The sequence below is a fragment of the Branchiostoma belcheri genome, unplaced genomic scaffold (assembly GCF_001625305.1).
Source record: "Branchiostoma belcheri isolate BF01 breed outbred unplaced genomic scaffold, Haploidv18h27 scaffold211, whole genome shotgun sequence".
Taxonomy (NCBI): domain Eukaryota; kingdom Metazoa; phylum Chordata; class Leptocardii; order Amphioxiformes; family Branchiostomatidae; genus Branchiostoma; species Branchiostoma belcheri.
The window spans coordinates 338,391-354,619 of NW_017803614.1; the positions used below are offsets into that span (position 1 = coordinate 338,391).

Genomic DNA, 16,229 nt, shown 5'->3' on the forward strand with positions numbered 1-16,229 from the left:
AACATGTTAAAACGAATATTAACTTACAGAGGGCTAAAATCATCGGCTTTGTTACGTTCAACATATTAGGATTTGCAAAACGATTTCTTGGGATTGAATTTTCTTAATTATTTCAGGGATGTTTCGTATTATTCTACATCCTTGGTGAGGTAAAGATGGCTTGTTTGAACATTCGCTTCACCTTTTGTGTCAAGTGTCAAGTAACCACTAATGAGTAAGTAAAAATAGGCGGAAACATGCATGTCAATTTATTTGTGTTATGACCGTTGTCACCATTCATACCGTAAGGCAGGGGTCTCTCTCCATGCAGCTTGTAGGAGCACAAGTTGTTGTCTAACTGAGTAAAGGAGGGGTGAAAAATTCGTGTAAAAGATAAGGACTATGTTTTCTGTGAAGCCCCCTTAACAAGTTATTTTCTTTTGTTAGGGAGAAGAAATAACCATGGGTAACGCACTTGGGCACCTGAAATGGCTAACTCACAGCAACCAAACGCTCGCACCTGATCGGAAAGAAGATTTCGTGGAGACAAACATCGGTTTTCCGTGTCGTGTGGTGACCGGGAACAAGGCCGTGCAGTCTGTCTTTGACATCGACCTTTTCAGAAAGGAGGAATTCTATTTTGGCCTGATAGAAGTCCGGAAGGACTTTACAGAAGGCGTCTGCCCAAGCATCACGTCTAACGGAAACATCCACGAGAGAAACAAGGCTCTGATGATGGACGTCATCGCCGGTGCTTACGAAGAGATCCCAACATCAACAGCAGACGCCGTGCTGTCCAACATCGCCAAGTGGGGAAACAGAGCAGCCGACTTCGAATCAAAGTTACTGGCAGTGTCGGCGAGCGCTCTTCTCCCCACCATCTTCGGGAGATCAACACGTTTCAATCCCGAGGATGTCAACCTCTACATCAAAGGTTCAACTGAACTAAGATCAGACATCTTGGCCGTGTTGAAGGGTAAAGATCTTACTGCGTCACGACGGGGAATGAGATCTATCCTCAAGAAAATAAAGACATCAGAGAGGTAGGTGATGAAGATTAGGTGTACATTGTCTAAATTTTTATACTAGAACTTTCCTTCGCCACGAAGTTTGTTTTCTCTCCCTCTCTCTCTCTCTGTCTCTCTCTTTCTCTCTCTCTCTCTCTCTCTCTCTCTCTCTCTCTGTGTGTGTGTGTGTGCGTTTTGTGTGTGTCAGCAAACACAATGACTCGGAGGTTTATTGGAAATTGCATTTGGAAGTCAAATGCAGTGGAACATCATTAAACATAACTTATTCAAATCAGGACCTCATTTGCATGGTAAATGTTGATGTACTAGACTGGTCGTCTTTATCAAAACAAGACTGTTATTTGATGCAGAATATGGTATACTGATTTTATTCCTGCAAATGATATTATTTGTATAAGGCCACAGCAAGTAATTTTTATGAATGACATCAGCGCACGCATTAATTTTCGCCTGATTTTGGAAAAAAAAAACAAATTTTGTTGCCTTCTGACAGTGGTCACCATGCCGAAAATGGGCAAAGATATCTGTTGCCATACCGGAAAGTGGATGGCAGATAACTATGAAGAGAGGAGACAAGAAAAGGCTCTGATTTAATGTTTATGTGATATGTGATGCTGGCTGTGTATATGTGATGGTCCCACTGAATCAAAACCATTTGTACAATAATTGAGTCAAAATTTAAAATGTAGGAACCTTGTTTTTTGGGCCCGCCTTGTTTTTTTTTTTGGCCCGCTCGCATTAGATTTGGAGTCTGTGGAGGATGTCATCCATAATATTTTCTTGTTGCCTAATCAGTAGTCAACTTAATCTTATAATCAGACAGTAGTAAATGGTAACATCATTTGGTGAAGGCATGAGGTCGTTGAACTCTAGTTCTATTTAATTTTGTGCAGTCATTGTAGGGGACAATGTCCGCATTCAAGTACTCTGTTTTGTATTTACAGGTACCGCCATCTAATGGATCTGGGTAAATCACACGGTTTAGGAGAGGAATCGACCACGGGGCAACTGCTCTTCACGGTAATGTTCAACGGAGTGGGTGGCATCACTTTAAACCTGGTGGCTTCCTTCGCTCGCCTGGACACCATCAGCGCGGAAGACCGACAAGAGCTACGGGAGGAAGCGCTTGCCGCCCTGAGGAAACACGGAGGCCTGTCTCGCGCCGCCCTGGAGGAGATGCCAAAAATCGAGAGCTTCGTGTTGTGTTACGGTCCGGTCCCAGCCCGGATTTCTGGAGCACCATCGCAGCACGCTCAACAACCGTGAAGTATACAACAGCAAGTGGTTCAAAGAAGGTCAAGGTGAGTAACACTCATAGAAAACACTCAAACGTTGCACTCAAAGGAAAATGCAAGTCACTCTTTTATGGACACACACACACACTTAAATGCATACACAAACGCGGACGCACGCACACACTCGCGCGCGCGCGCGCAAATAAGCACATCAGATAACCTCAGAGTAAAATTTAGCCTTTTGGCCATAGTTTGTTTTGTGATTTACTTTATCAATAAACAAGCTGTTATATTTCCCCTTTTCAGATTGAAGAGGGCGAACGCGTGTATGCCAGTTCCTACTGGGCATTACGGGATCCCGCTGTGTTCGACAATCCAGACGACTTCGTGTGGCGGAGGTTTCTCGGCCCTGAGGGAGAAGCTCTCCGGGAACACCACCTCACCTTTCACGGCCGACTCACGGATACACCCGCGGTCAACAACCACATGTGCCCGGGTAGAGACGTCGCGCTGTCGGTGATCAAAGGCAGCATCGCCGTCCTCAACACGTTCTTCGGATGGGAACTCCAGGAGCCGCCGGTGTGGACTGGAACGAAGGCACGTCGTCTCGGCCAGCCGGATAACGTTGTGAAAGTCAAGTCCTTCTGGGTACAACATCCTGACGACTTGAAAGAGATTTTTCCATCCCACTTTGAGGAAATCAACGACGTAAGTTTTTTTAATGGCTAAGGGATTTTATTAAATATGTTGGATAGCGCACATAGTGATCGGTGACTCAGTCTACATGCGTAACATCAAAAGTGGCTGGTTATTAGAATAACCAAGCATTTTTGGACCGAACCATTATACAGGGGACAGGACACCAAAGTAGTGTTAAGTGTTGTAACCTTTTTAAATGTGTAAACGTATATTTAACAAAGCTATCAAGGTCCCTTGTACATCTTGTAAATGAACAGGGAATGGATGAAAATCCGGACGTTGATGGAATTGACGTCCTCGTCAAGACGAGGACAGGACGTATTGTGGGGCTGGAACTGATTCCGGCGTCTACATCCGTCTATATGACGACAAGGGTCACCGGTCCCGAGCGTGTCTTCTGGATGTATGGTGGAAAGATGACTTTGAAAGAGGATGTGAGGGACAGTAAGTATACCTACGTCACTTTGAAAACCTTTTTGACTAAGATTTAATGCTAGTGCTTCATCTGAAGTGTCTTATACCAAGCCCACCCCTTGTGTATAACTAATCTACAAGCAGATCCTACGATGGCAAACCAGAATCCATTGGCCGGTTAAGTGCCCATATTGGCAGTCCTTTGGGTGGATGCTGCTTTGCCATTAAAGATTATGTAAACCAGGCTACGGGTCTGTCACCCTCTTGACCGAAGGCGGCGACGCGATTGGCTGGTTACGGCTGGTCATCGCAGCTATATACAAGGGCAAATCGCATCCGGGTCTCGGAAGCAGACGTGCCCGAAGTTTTAAAGGCTGGTTACAAACAAACAGCAGGGTAGCAGGAAAATTGTCAAACTTTTTATCACAACATTCGTGAAATATAGCCATTTTTCAGCCGACTTGAGACAGATTGGCTTTACAATTTACTTTTCGTAACCTTGTAGTTTTACTGGCAAATAATTTACAACCATTGCTTCCGCATTGTAAAGGCGTACAATATGATGCTCTTTTTGTCCATAAAGGTACAGCCTGGGGGATGTGAAAGTGACAGGATCCTTCAGCTGGAGCTGTGGCGAGAAGACGACCCTGATGACGACTGGTACTGTGACTCCGTCTCTGTCCAACTCAACCCGGACAACAACGGACCTACATACGACTTCCCCGTCCATCGGTGGATCAAGGAAAGTGAGTCTGGTGTTCTTAACATTGAATTGGAGAAATATGTCTCTAATGCAATGAGTGCAACCTTAACATAGCTATGTCGGTGGAGGTTAGATATCCAGGTAAAACATACGCCAAAAAACTGTTACTCAAGCAATGACCGTTTCCAAAATCATAATACCTAGTTGCTAACTGTATTTTGGCTTATCATAGCTATAGCTATAGAACACAGCTATATATTTGTATGCACAGATACATAGCTGTCTTCTATATGTTTATATCACATGATAACACATTATAAGATCGTTCTACGTTGTGCCTGTCTACAGACGACCACGTGTGGCTGATTCCCGGAGACTGTGAGCTCCCTCAGGACGACCTGAACCCCCATGACCGTGCGGAGGAGCTGATGATGATGAAAGAGCGTTATGCGTCTGTATCAGCTCCTGGGATGCTACCTGGGGTATGTTATGAACAACAGGGCACTTTCAAATTCCTGTCGACGACCCTTTACCCATATGGATAGAATCGTCCGGGTCTAGCCGTACAGACTGGCGACCGGCTTCCATACGGTCAACTTAACCCAGTGGGAACCTCACGAGGTGGATCCTTGCTTTGCGGTATGAAGCCGGTCGATAATCAATTCGGCGCGATCCGGGCAATTTTATCCAAAAAGGGCCATTGACAAAATAACCCCGAACAGTGGTTGGGTGATCTGCCTACCAATAATTTGCACATACTTAACAATAATTGATGTAACAGAGCAGTGATAGCTCGTATCCATGTAGTCACAAATTACAGTACAGAAATGTAAATGTAGGTGAACGGAAATGTGTACAATGTAAACACAATGTACAAATGTATCATGTTTTGAATCTTCTTAAATCGTGGGTTAGGTGAAAACATTGCCTGCAGAGGAAGAGTTTACAAAACAACGAAAGGTACGTAACTTTGAGCAAAACTACTAAATCTATTTCGAATCTCCATCTATTTTACCGTCTACTATTCCTTGTTCTATCTTAGAATCGACGTATCTTGCAGGTAGCTGCCAATCTCTTAAAACAGATTAGATCTCTTTGTTAGAAACCAGTACTTTCTAACATAAAGTAAAATCTCTTTACATGAGTGTGGAAAGATTCAGTTCACCAGTAAACTGCTTGACTTTTTTGTTGCTGATGCTAAATATTAAGACTTGCATTATGCCATCTCTTTTGTGCAACACAAGTCACTATACCTTGTTTATCGTCCTTTGGCACGCCTCATATACGAATATTGTTGTTTGTCCTCAACGCTGTTGAATTTTGTGTGCTGTACTATCTACTTTCCAAGCACAGGTTTAGGTTTCAGCTAATTTTTTACATGTTTTAGGCGTTTTTATCGGGCTATCTTTCTTTATACCGGAACCATTTTTTTGCGTGGCAAATAGCAACTAAGGCTAAACTTGAGATACAGTACATATATTTTAGCAAGAGCAGTATATAAGTTGTGTAGAATTAGGATTGCTGCATCAATGCTGCATTTTAAGTAATCTTCATTGTGTCACAATGCCTACTGCAATTGATCTTGAAAATTGAAAAACGCATAGTCTTTATATCACGTAGATGGATATGAAAAAAAATAAACTCATGATGGGGGTTACCAACTTGCCGACTGTTATCTTTGGCGGACGATTCGACAGTTTTCAGAGTTTCACCGAAGCCTTTCCACCTTGCAAAGTTCCGAAGGTAAGTAAATGCACAGTCAATAATTTTGCACTATTGTTAGAATAGAGAAGTTAAATTCCAAGTTGCATTCAATTTTGGTTCATTGAATCTGAACTTTGAAACAAAACTTGATTCCACAGGGGATGTTCCATTGGCAAATGGACGAGACCTTTGGTGCACAGCGACTGCGCGGAGTCAACCCAACCTCCATAAAACTCTGCCAGAAGATTCCAGAAAAGTTAGATTATCGCTCTTTAAATTTGTTTTGTGTATGTAGGTCTATGTGTATGTGTGTGTGTAGTTACAACGTTACTTCTATAATAATTGGACAAATACAAAAATGGCAATAGCTCTAGGTCGATGAAGGTATGGAGGTCTCTGAAGTCTTCTTCTTATCTTTTTTTTTAACTTCTCAGGTTTGGTGTCACGGCCGACATGTTGGAACCAGTACTAGGTCTCACGCTCGGAGAAGCTCTGGAAAAGAAGCGCTTGTACATCGTGGATCACTCACACATGGGTATTTCTGCCTTCATGAACCAAGGCAGGCCTGTGAGTTGAAAGAACATTACATTCTTTGGCCATTGGCGAAACTGACTGCATGGAACTGTCATAAAATAGCATTCACTTTTCTGCCATGTACAATTTGGGTACAGGAGATGATTCAGGAGATGATTTATGATCATCAATGGGCATGGTTTCAGCTAACCAGGACCTTTTTTTTGCATTATCACCAAGAACCTTACAATGAAATAATTTACAGTAACTTTTCGTTATTTTGTTACAAGTATCACTGATAACCGTATCAATGTTCTGTGCAGATGTGTGCACCATATGGTCTGTTTTTCGTCAACAACAAGGATGATCTGGTACCTGTAGCCATCCAACTGTACCCTAACGAGGGAGGAAAGCAGCATCCGGTAAGTTGTCTGGTTTGATTCCGATGATTCTGAGTAGAACGTTTTTTCTCCGTCCTTGTCATTGTCTAAACAGCCATTCTATGCGATGTATAATGTAGAATTTTATATGACTGAAGCTATTTGTAATTTTATCCATTGATCATACCCGCAGTCAAAATTTGTATTGCGCGGTTCTTCCTACTGTTTGAGGGACCAGTGAGTCCAGGGACATGCCCCCCCCCCCCGGAAAAATATGAAAATTAAACCTTCTGAAATGGCATTTCCTGCGTGTTCAGAGGATTTCAAAGGAAAAATCAGAACGAAATAGGATTCCAGTACCGCGGGTGACACAACTCAGTCCACCTTTTAAATAAAACATATTGGACCTTTGGGTAAAAATTGAACCTTTGAGCGTGTGTGTGTGTGGGAGGGGTGGCTACGGGCATGATGTTTCGCGCAACCTTCATTAGACCAATCAATGTAGAATGTCAGTTCAAATTAGTTCAGATATAGTGCCACTCTGGCCATTAAGGCCACAGCATGTAAATTGTTTGGGTGACATCCTCCGCAGACTAAAAATCTAATGCAATAGGGTGAACATAACAAAACCGGGCCAAAAAAAAACAGCCAAAAAGATTCTACATTTTCAAATTTTGACATCATAAACCATGTTAAACTATAGTTCCAAGATTTCATCCCTTCACCAAATTATATTAGCCTCTATGACTACGAAATCATATATTAATCCCCCTGATTATGCAAATAGGATCCCCAGCTGTATAAATTATATCAATTATACCCTGAGTATGAAATTACATGCAGTTAACACTTTGAAATTAAAACATTTTCTCTTTAATTTTGCAAATAAAGTCTTTATTTGCATATCTGCAGGGGGTTGAGGTCAGAGGTTAATTGTGAACACGGTGTTTGGAATTACTGCATAGATTAAGCAGTTTTAACATTGGATTTAACACAGACTTAACAACTCGTTCCTTCATTGCGCTGTTCGCCTCTATAACAAGACAATCCAGCAGTAGTGTTATATATATTGTACCTAGTTAAATTCTTCGTGATAACTGCGTATTTAACCAGCATAGATTTTAATTGTGCAATCGTCTTAAGATTGAGGTTGCCTATGTTCGCCTATGCAATCGTCTTAATATGTGCTCACCTATGTTGTTTCATGTGCACGATGAAGAGTGTTTTTAATGTTCTATATACTATTGTAATAAGGACGAAATTCGGGTATTCGCCCGCGAGATCCTTCCTGAATAAAATTTGATTTGATTGGATGGAAGTGTGTGAGTACATACTTCCATAAGTACACATGTGGGTGTGTGAGCCAATATCTTAAAACCGTATGTCCAAACCACAGGTGTTCCTGCCAACTGACCCCCCTTACACCTGGCTTTATGCCAAGATGTGGTTCAACTGCGCAGATGGAAACTACCACCAGGCTGTACCTCACCTTGGTACTGTTACTGTCTTTGTACATCGTCTTAGAGTAGATTCTATATAAAATAGATTTCAGTAGGAATATTTTGAAAGGCTCTTGACATCCTAGTTATGGCTTGGTAGCGTCTGTGTGTGCGTGTGTGTGTGTCTATGTGTGTGTGTGTGCGTGTGTGTGTGTGCGTGTGTGTGTGTCTGTGTGTGTGTGTGTGTGTGTGTGCGTGTGTCTATGGATGTGTGTATGTGTGTGTGTATGTGTGTGTGTGTGTGTGTGTGTGTGTGCGTGTGTGTCTATGGATGTGTGTGTGTGTGTGTGTGTGTGTGTGTGTGTGCATGTGTTTGTGTGTGCGTACGTGCACGCGCGTGTGTGTGGATCTACACTATAACTCAAGACCCTAGGTGTATTAATAGATTGTCTTGAAATTTGGCAGGTGGGTAGGTTTTGACGAGACATAAATTAAACATACCTTAATCAAATCAGACCTAATTTGCAGAAGTTATGAGAAAATGCTTCAATAGCTTTCTTTGTTGAGTTGAGACTGCTTTGACGTGGAGAACATAAACAATCGGTATAATTAATGCAAATGAGTATCTTATTTGCATAAACAATGAGTAGAATTCGTCAGGTGTAAAATTGTAATTAACATTATCTGGCAAAGATGCGGGATCGTGGAACTCTTATTATTTTATACTATTCTACATTTCTATAAGCTATATATAGAAAGCCCAACATCCTATTGTTACGAAGACCTAATCTTCACTTTGTTGTTTTCCAGGTTGTACCCACCTCTTAATTGAGGCATGCGCTCTTGCGGCCAAGACAACACTTTCCCGCTCACACCCAATCCAGCGCCTCTTGGAGCCTCACTTTTTCAAGCTACTGGCCATCAACAGGTACATGTATGATACTAGCAGCGACTGCTCTCTGTCGCTGCATGCTCTCTGCATGCCAATCAGCTATTATAATTTAAAATAAAAACAACAACAATAGCTGTGGAAATACTGAAAGTAAAAAAAAGGCACACGGTTTTCTTATAATTTCTCTGATATCAATATTTTGTTGATAAATGTAAATGTATGTCTGCAAGAGGTAGGATTCATTATAAAAAAATATGTATATACACACACCAATATATGTGACTAGTGTGGCTCAGTCTGCAACTGACTGTCATGTTGTTTCAATGGGCGCCATCGGCCTTCATATTTCCTGTAATACCATTGGAATTGTGTAGAGTATCGCACGATGTTTTTCACCTTGCTGCAACGTTCTAAGCCATTGTGCTTAGTTTTACAATGATTTGGTAAAACGTCCACAACCTTATCAAAATGATCTTCCCGGTAATATGCCATTGTTTCTGACACCAGGCATGGCTGAAATCCCCATGACTTTTAATCAGTTATGTGATCTTGGAGTTAATGTGAAATTCCAAATTTTAATAAAGTATACAGAAGTATCCATTGATGTACTCAATGACACAATATCCTGAGATTTGAAATCGTAAAAGTTTATTGAAACGTTTTTTCTAAACAACGGGGCAGGTAAATATCTGCTCCCCTTAATTGTGTGATTTAATGCTCTTATTACTACTAAGTATCCGTCTGAATAGCAAAGTTCTTTTTATTACAGCCATTTATTTTTCACTAGCCGACGTTTCGATTGATAGTCATTGACATTTCGATTGACTTTTGACAGTCATTGAAACGTCGGAAAGTGAAAAATAAATGGTTGTGATTAAAAGAACTTTGCTTTCAGTCGTTTACCAACCTGATGAAATTATTTAGGTAACTAACGAAGTATCCGTCTGTTATCAATTTTCTTTCATGATACATTTTTCAGCTTTGCAAGGGAAAAACTGATTAACGAAGGCGGAGGCCTTACCTTAATCACAATGACCGGAGAGAAGGGTGCTTTCGAGCTGATCAAAGAAAGGTAATAAATAACAGGATTGTAAATCAAAGCCATTTACAGGTGGTCATCACCGCGCATTAAAGGTACAAAAGCACGAAACATGTATTTGGGCTTTCTGGGTGCACAGGCTCAGAAGGCCCATTGATCATTGACTGGAGCATCGAAACCAACTGTAAACAGTCTTTTCTCTTTTTCTTGGCACATCTTGCTATAGATAATTGCTGTTATTTGGCAGCTGCGGAGTTTCTGTCTTTTTAATTTTGAGGACAACCTGCCTTTTTTAATAGGCTTGTTTTTTGTGCTATGGTGATGCTATGGTGTTCTGTTTTGTTGTGCACAGGGGGGTCATAGGTCTTCCCGGCTTTGTTTTTAATACGATGACTTTCTGCCAATTGTAAAATAAGAATTTTGGACTAAATGGGCAATTCGAAGGTCAAGCTACCCTGTCAATGTGACTTTTCAATGACTGAACATTCACGTATGTGTTTTTGATAGCATATTATTTAAATGTTTGCCATACATTTCAATGGGAGCTCAAAGTAGTGGTTTTTGGCCTACTTGTGATGACCATGCAAGGGATGTTGACCATCGTGCATCTAACTAAATGGCTCCCATTTTGTCATTGCAGTTTGAACATGGGTAATTTATGTAGTTTTTAACTGTTGCAATCGTCACATTCCCCTATTAGACTGAAGACATGGCGAATGGACGTTGATGGAACGCTTCCAAAAGACCTCGAGGAACGAGGCGTGAGTACTGCTATCCAAAAATCCCCTTGTACTTCAATTTAATTCCGTCAGCTTTTGCTGTTGGTGTGTCATGGCTTTCTTCCCCTACGTTCTCTCCCATTCTCGTTTTCGATTGTGCTCTCACGGGAGCATTTTTCCTAATGGCATTGGAATTTGCTTCCTTCGACAATAAGACTACTATTTTTTGAGCTGTTTGTCTGTCGGTCTGTAAACAGCATAACTCGAGAAGTCGTCCATGAATCTCAATGATATTTTGACCTTGTGACGGAAACTGGGTTTGTTATGATTAGTGGCCTCCGTAGTACTGCGGCAGAACTGCCGGTTTTGATATCTCGTGTTCTAGACATTGTATGATCACAACTTATGGATCGTAGATACGTCAACTAGTAGGAAAAAAAAGTTACATGACTTCATAGAAGCTTGTTCTCGCACTACAGGGACGCTTTACAAAAATCATAGATTGAAGATATATTTTGAGAGAATGGTTTGAATGATCTGAGTGATCATCATATAATGGTGCTTATTATACAAATCAACAGCTAATTTATGTAATCAATGACGAACGTTTACAGAATAGATGCAAGTCATTGCTGTCATACGTGACATATGTAACAAAGAATGATGACCTAATTTGCATGATGAGAGATACTGTGAAACCATTTTCAGTGGTCAATCAATCAACCATTTTCAGTGGTAACTGGTGGAAATTACATACTCCCATTTGGAAGGTAAACATTATGTAAGATAACTTATGCAAATATCATTTTTAATCAGGTGGATGACGTGAAGGCCCTCCCAAAGTACTACTATAGGGACGACGCGATGCCAACTTACAACGCCATTAAAGAATACGTCACAGGAGTGGTGAAGATATTCTATGGCACCGCTGGTAGGTCTGCAACACACACTTGGATACCGTTAGTTAAGTAGGTTGAAATAACCCTTACCTTTGCATATTAATACTATTTTTACATAGAGATTACATAAAATATAATTTCAAAAAATTGTCTGCGTTAGATGCTGATTGCTGAAAAGGCGCCAGCAGGCCGTCAACAGCCAATCATGTTGCCATCTAGGGGCAGTAGACAACATGATTGGCTGGTACGTTTCCCTCCGGGTTGGCTAACGACTGGCCAGCGCTAATGCAGCGAAAAGCGTACCTCACATGCCAAATTCATTGCTTGAAATATGCATGTGACCTGGCATGAGAATTATTTTATAGGGTGACAAAACTATCAAAACTGACATCCATAATGTTTCCTAGGTAAATCCACAAAACTAGACGAAGATTACGAGATCCAGGCATTTGCAGAGGCTCTTGTGTCTACAGAGGGTGGGAAAACTGCGATCAAGGTGTGATATTTAAAGTTTTGACTAACACTCACTGAAATGGTGCCCGGGTTCGTCCAATTAGACTACGACTGCAAAAATTATACTGATGCTGAAAACATTGACAAGTATGCTATCACTCATTCACCTTGAACCCCCGGAAACCTATAGTGTAAACCCCTGGAACACGCACACTTTTTGTTATATTATCAAACTGTCATTGATTGCCAACTTCCTGTTCAAGGGAGTTCCCGGGGATGGACATTTCTCCACCACTGATCAGCTCATCCAGACCCTCACCTCCATCATCTTCACCAGCAGCGTGCAGCACGCAGCCGTCAACTTCATGCAGCTAGACCAGTACGGCTTCGTACCCAACATGCCGCTTATGCTGGTTAAGGATCCACCCAGTACTAAGGTTGTCATCATTTTCTTCACACATCACTTCACTTTATCTATATATACAGGATAGTGCACTCAGGTCGTTTTGACCTATTTTTCAGACAATCCTTATACAGAACATAATACAATAGAAATAACAACAATAACAACATATACATTATTAAAACAAATACATTTTACATATCAGGCATCAAGTTTAAACCTTCGTTAAGCGACGCTTAAATGTCCTGAACTCAGTCAGTGTTCTCAGTTCAATGGGAAGGTCATTCCACAGCTGCACGCCGTAGTACTGTAGGCTACCCGTGTCGAAGTGAGTCACCTCGGGGTGCTTAACTATAGAATCCCCATAGGACGAAAACTGTGTTCTGCCACCTTAAATACGCTGAGACAACCCAGAACCGTGCGAGCTGATTTCAAGTCTAACCCAGTCAGAAGTAGATAAGAACGATTCTTGATTCGAAGGCTTATTTATCAAAACGGTCATAACATTTTTAGCGATGAAATATACAGTACATGTTATGAAAAATGTTAAACTGTTCTCCAACTCATAAATTTGACTCACCGGAATTTTTGACTGAATCACTCAGTCTTCCTCAGCTATCTGACCCAAATGCTGTGGACACGTGATTTTCCCACGTGTGACGTCAGGAAAGGGTCAAAGGTTGTCTGAAGTCGATATCGCCCCCGTCCCGGTTGAGCGATGGTTGAAGTGCCCTGATATATATGGCCTCTTTTATGCCTCTCTTGAAGTAATCCTGTTCGGTATCAAAGATTCTAACCCCCTCCAGATCCACTGTGTGTCCCGGTGATTCTATATCGATGTGCTGTGACACCTCAGATGCAACAGAACTGGGTCGTCTATGTTCTAGAAACCTGGTATTTAGTGAGCGCTCAGGTTCCCCAATGTAAGTTTCCCGTCAGGGGCCTCTGTTAGTGTTTCCCTGGCAACTTATGTGGTAGATAACCCCACATTTGTCTTCCTTGGGAGTTTTGTCCTTAGGTGCCACAAGGAGCTGTCTTAACGTACAGCAAAGATTCTACATAGGGGCTCAGAAACACCCTTTACGTATGGGGGACTACAAGTTTTTTTCTGTTTTTCCCTCCCGTTCCCTGACTATAGTGGGGTTTAGATCGGGGTTGTCTAGGCTCGGAGGCTTTCCTAATGAGCCACTGGGGGTAGCCACACGTCTTTAGGGCTTCTGTGACGTGGTCGATCTCGGTAATTCTATCCGCAGGATCACTGATGATGGTAGCTCTATGTAAAAGGGTCTTGATCACTCCCAACTCCCAAGGAAGACAAATGCGGGGTTATCTACAACATTAGTTGCCAGGGAAACACTAACAGAGGCCCCTGTCGGGAAACTTACATTGGGGAAATTGAGCGCTCACTAAAAACTTCTACCTACCTTGTACCTACCTAGTCCCATGACCTACACTGGTCAAAACTTCAAGAGAGGCATAGAAGAAGCCATATACATCAGGGCGCTTCAAATATCGCTCAACCGGGACAGTTATGTTATAATTGGATATTAGAAACGAGTTTACAGTTATTTCCTAGTTGTGCTAATATTCTAACTCATGAATCAAAATATCAGGCTGCATTGACGGAGCAGGACGTCCTGGACGCACTTCCAACAAAGAAAGACGCAGTCAAAATCAACACTCTTGGGCTGATCCTCAGTGAACGTGCGACGCAACCCCTGGGTGACTTTGAGATCGACTACCTCCGGGGAGAGGAGGTTGAACAAGTCATACTGAAGTAAGTCATATATTTTGAATCTCAATTTTCTAAAATATCTTTGGTTTTTAAGCCTTCAATTTACACAGGTACAGTTTTCAATAATGTGGCCGATTCGTCAAAATAAAGCTACAGCTGATTTCTTGTTCCATTGTAAACCAGGTTTCAGCAAGAATTGGGCCGCATCTCCAACGAGATCAAGTATAAGAACAAGAAGAAACGTTTCCAGCCGTACGATTATCTGGACCCCCAAAACATCCCCAACGCCATCAGCATCTAGGAGTCTTCACTAAAGCGGAAAAATTATAAGAGCAGGGTGATTTGTAGTAACTAAAGCACCAGTAAGGTTAAATGCATGTGAAAGAATAGAACAATGGTGTGAACAGACTATTAATATAGTATTATCATCTGAACAATTACTACTTTAGATATACATGTACTGGCAACGGTGTAGTAACTATTATATGGCGCATATATTTTGTCCATGCGCTTCTTTCAGGTTTTCAGCAAAGCAGTTAGACCAACGTAAGCTCACAAACAACAAGCAAAAAGATTATAATAGCTGGGTGATTTTTAGTAACTAAAGCACCAGTAACGTTGATATGTATGTGATAGAATAGAACAATGGTGTGAAAACATTATAATATCGTATTATCGTCTAAAAAAGCAATGACTAGTTTCAATTTACATGTTAGCAGCGGTGTATTAACGATTATACGGCGCGTATATCAAACTATACTCAAAGCCGATTGGCCGATTTTGTTCAAGCGTTTCTTTCAGGTTTTTCAGCAAAGTACTTAGCCCGACGTAAGCTCATAGTTATGATTGTTACGAGTGAAAGGCATGGATTTAATTACGATGGCATACAAATATGTCGTTGTAGTTTTTATATTCAGTCTTTAATTCATTTCTTGGAGTTTGTTCCTTTATTATATTTCTTGCGGTTTTTTTTACCTAAGTTTTTACAATATACAACACGAATTCTTTTGCAAAAGTCGCAAATGCAGCCATCTTTAAATTCGAAGATTTACGTACATTTTCATATATACTGTAGTTGGTGCCATTGTTAACTAGTGAAGCCATATACATGTAATACTATTACGTAATGAGCATGGTTTAGGTGTTGCGGGCAAGGAAAGTAAAAATTGGTGATATGTAACACATATAGTTTCTTTTGGAAGTGTTCATCACGGCTCAATTTTAGTAGAATATAATGCGTTCTAGATAAAGTAGGCACCTGGCGATCAGTATTGTCTGTTATCCTGGAGGCATTCTAGCCAAAGACGATCCCAAAAGTCGGACATTCATATATGTTGGTATGATTAAACTGATTGGTGTTATGTCATCTGGACCTCATTTCAGAGCAGAAATGTTAACAAACATCTATTCTTAACATGTACTCTTTGTCATAGCAGTTTTGTTTTATCCGCTGCGGAAAATGCCTCACAAGAGTCTTAATGTTGATCGCCATGATTAAGAAGCCAAATATATCGCTTATGCTTATGCTTACAAACTTAAAACGGAGGAGCTACAGCGTGTATACACACAAGATTGTCTTGTGATTTGATGAGGAGGAAAAGGTTAAGTAACACTGTTGCTTCATTGGCACGCAAGTGTTTCTGGCGTTCCTAGACACTAGTTGTTACACCACTCTGTCAACCACTTTAAAACATTATCTTATCAATCGTACTTGTAAACATGCAGTCAAGAAAAGATGTCACCCTTATGCCACTAACAACAGGGCATTAAATGATATCCATCTCCAAAAACCCAAGAATAAAATGAAATCTGTGGCTCCAGTTCCAGTTTTCATAGCATCTAATTTTAGTTAAACCAACTTCCCTCCCTCCCTACCTCCCCCCCTCCCCCCTCCCTCCCTCCCTAGCGCTGTCGGCTATACCTTTACATCGCGATAACGTGATCACGAAGTTCCTCAGCCTGGTCACTAGTCACTAACAACTCATATTTGGGACA

At 41.3% G+C, this 16,229-nt stretch overlaps 1 pseudogene; it reads left to right on the forward strand.

Annotated features, from left to right (window-relative positions):
* The first annotated feature begins 441 nt into the window (after positions 1–441).
* On the forward strand, positions 442–15,397 carry LOC109469930 (annotated as a pseudogene).
* The last annotated feature ends 832 nt before the right edge of the window (positions 15,398–16,229 follow it).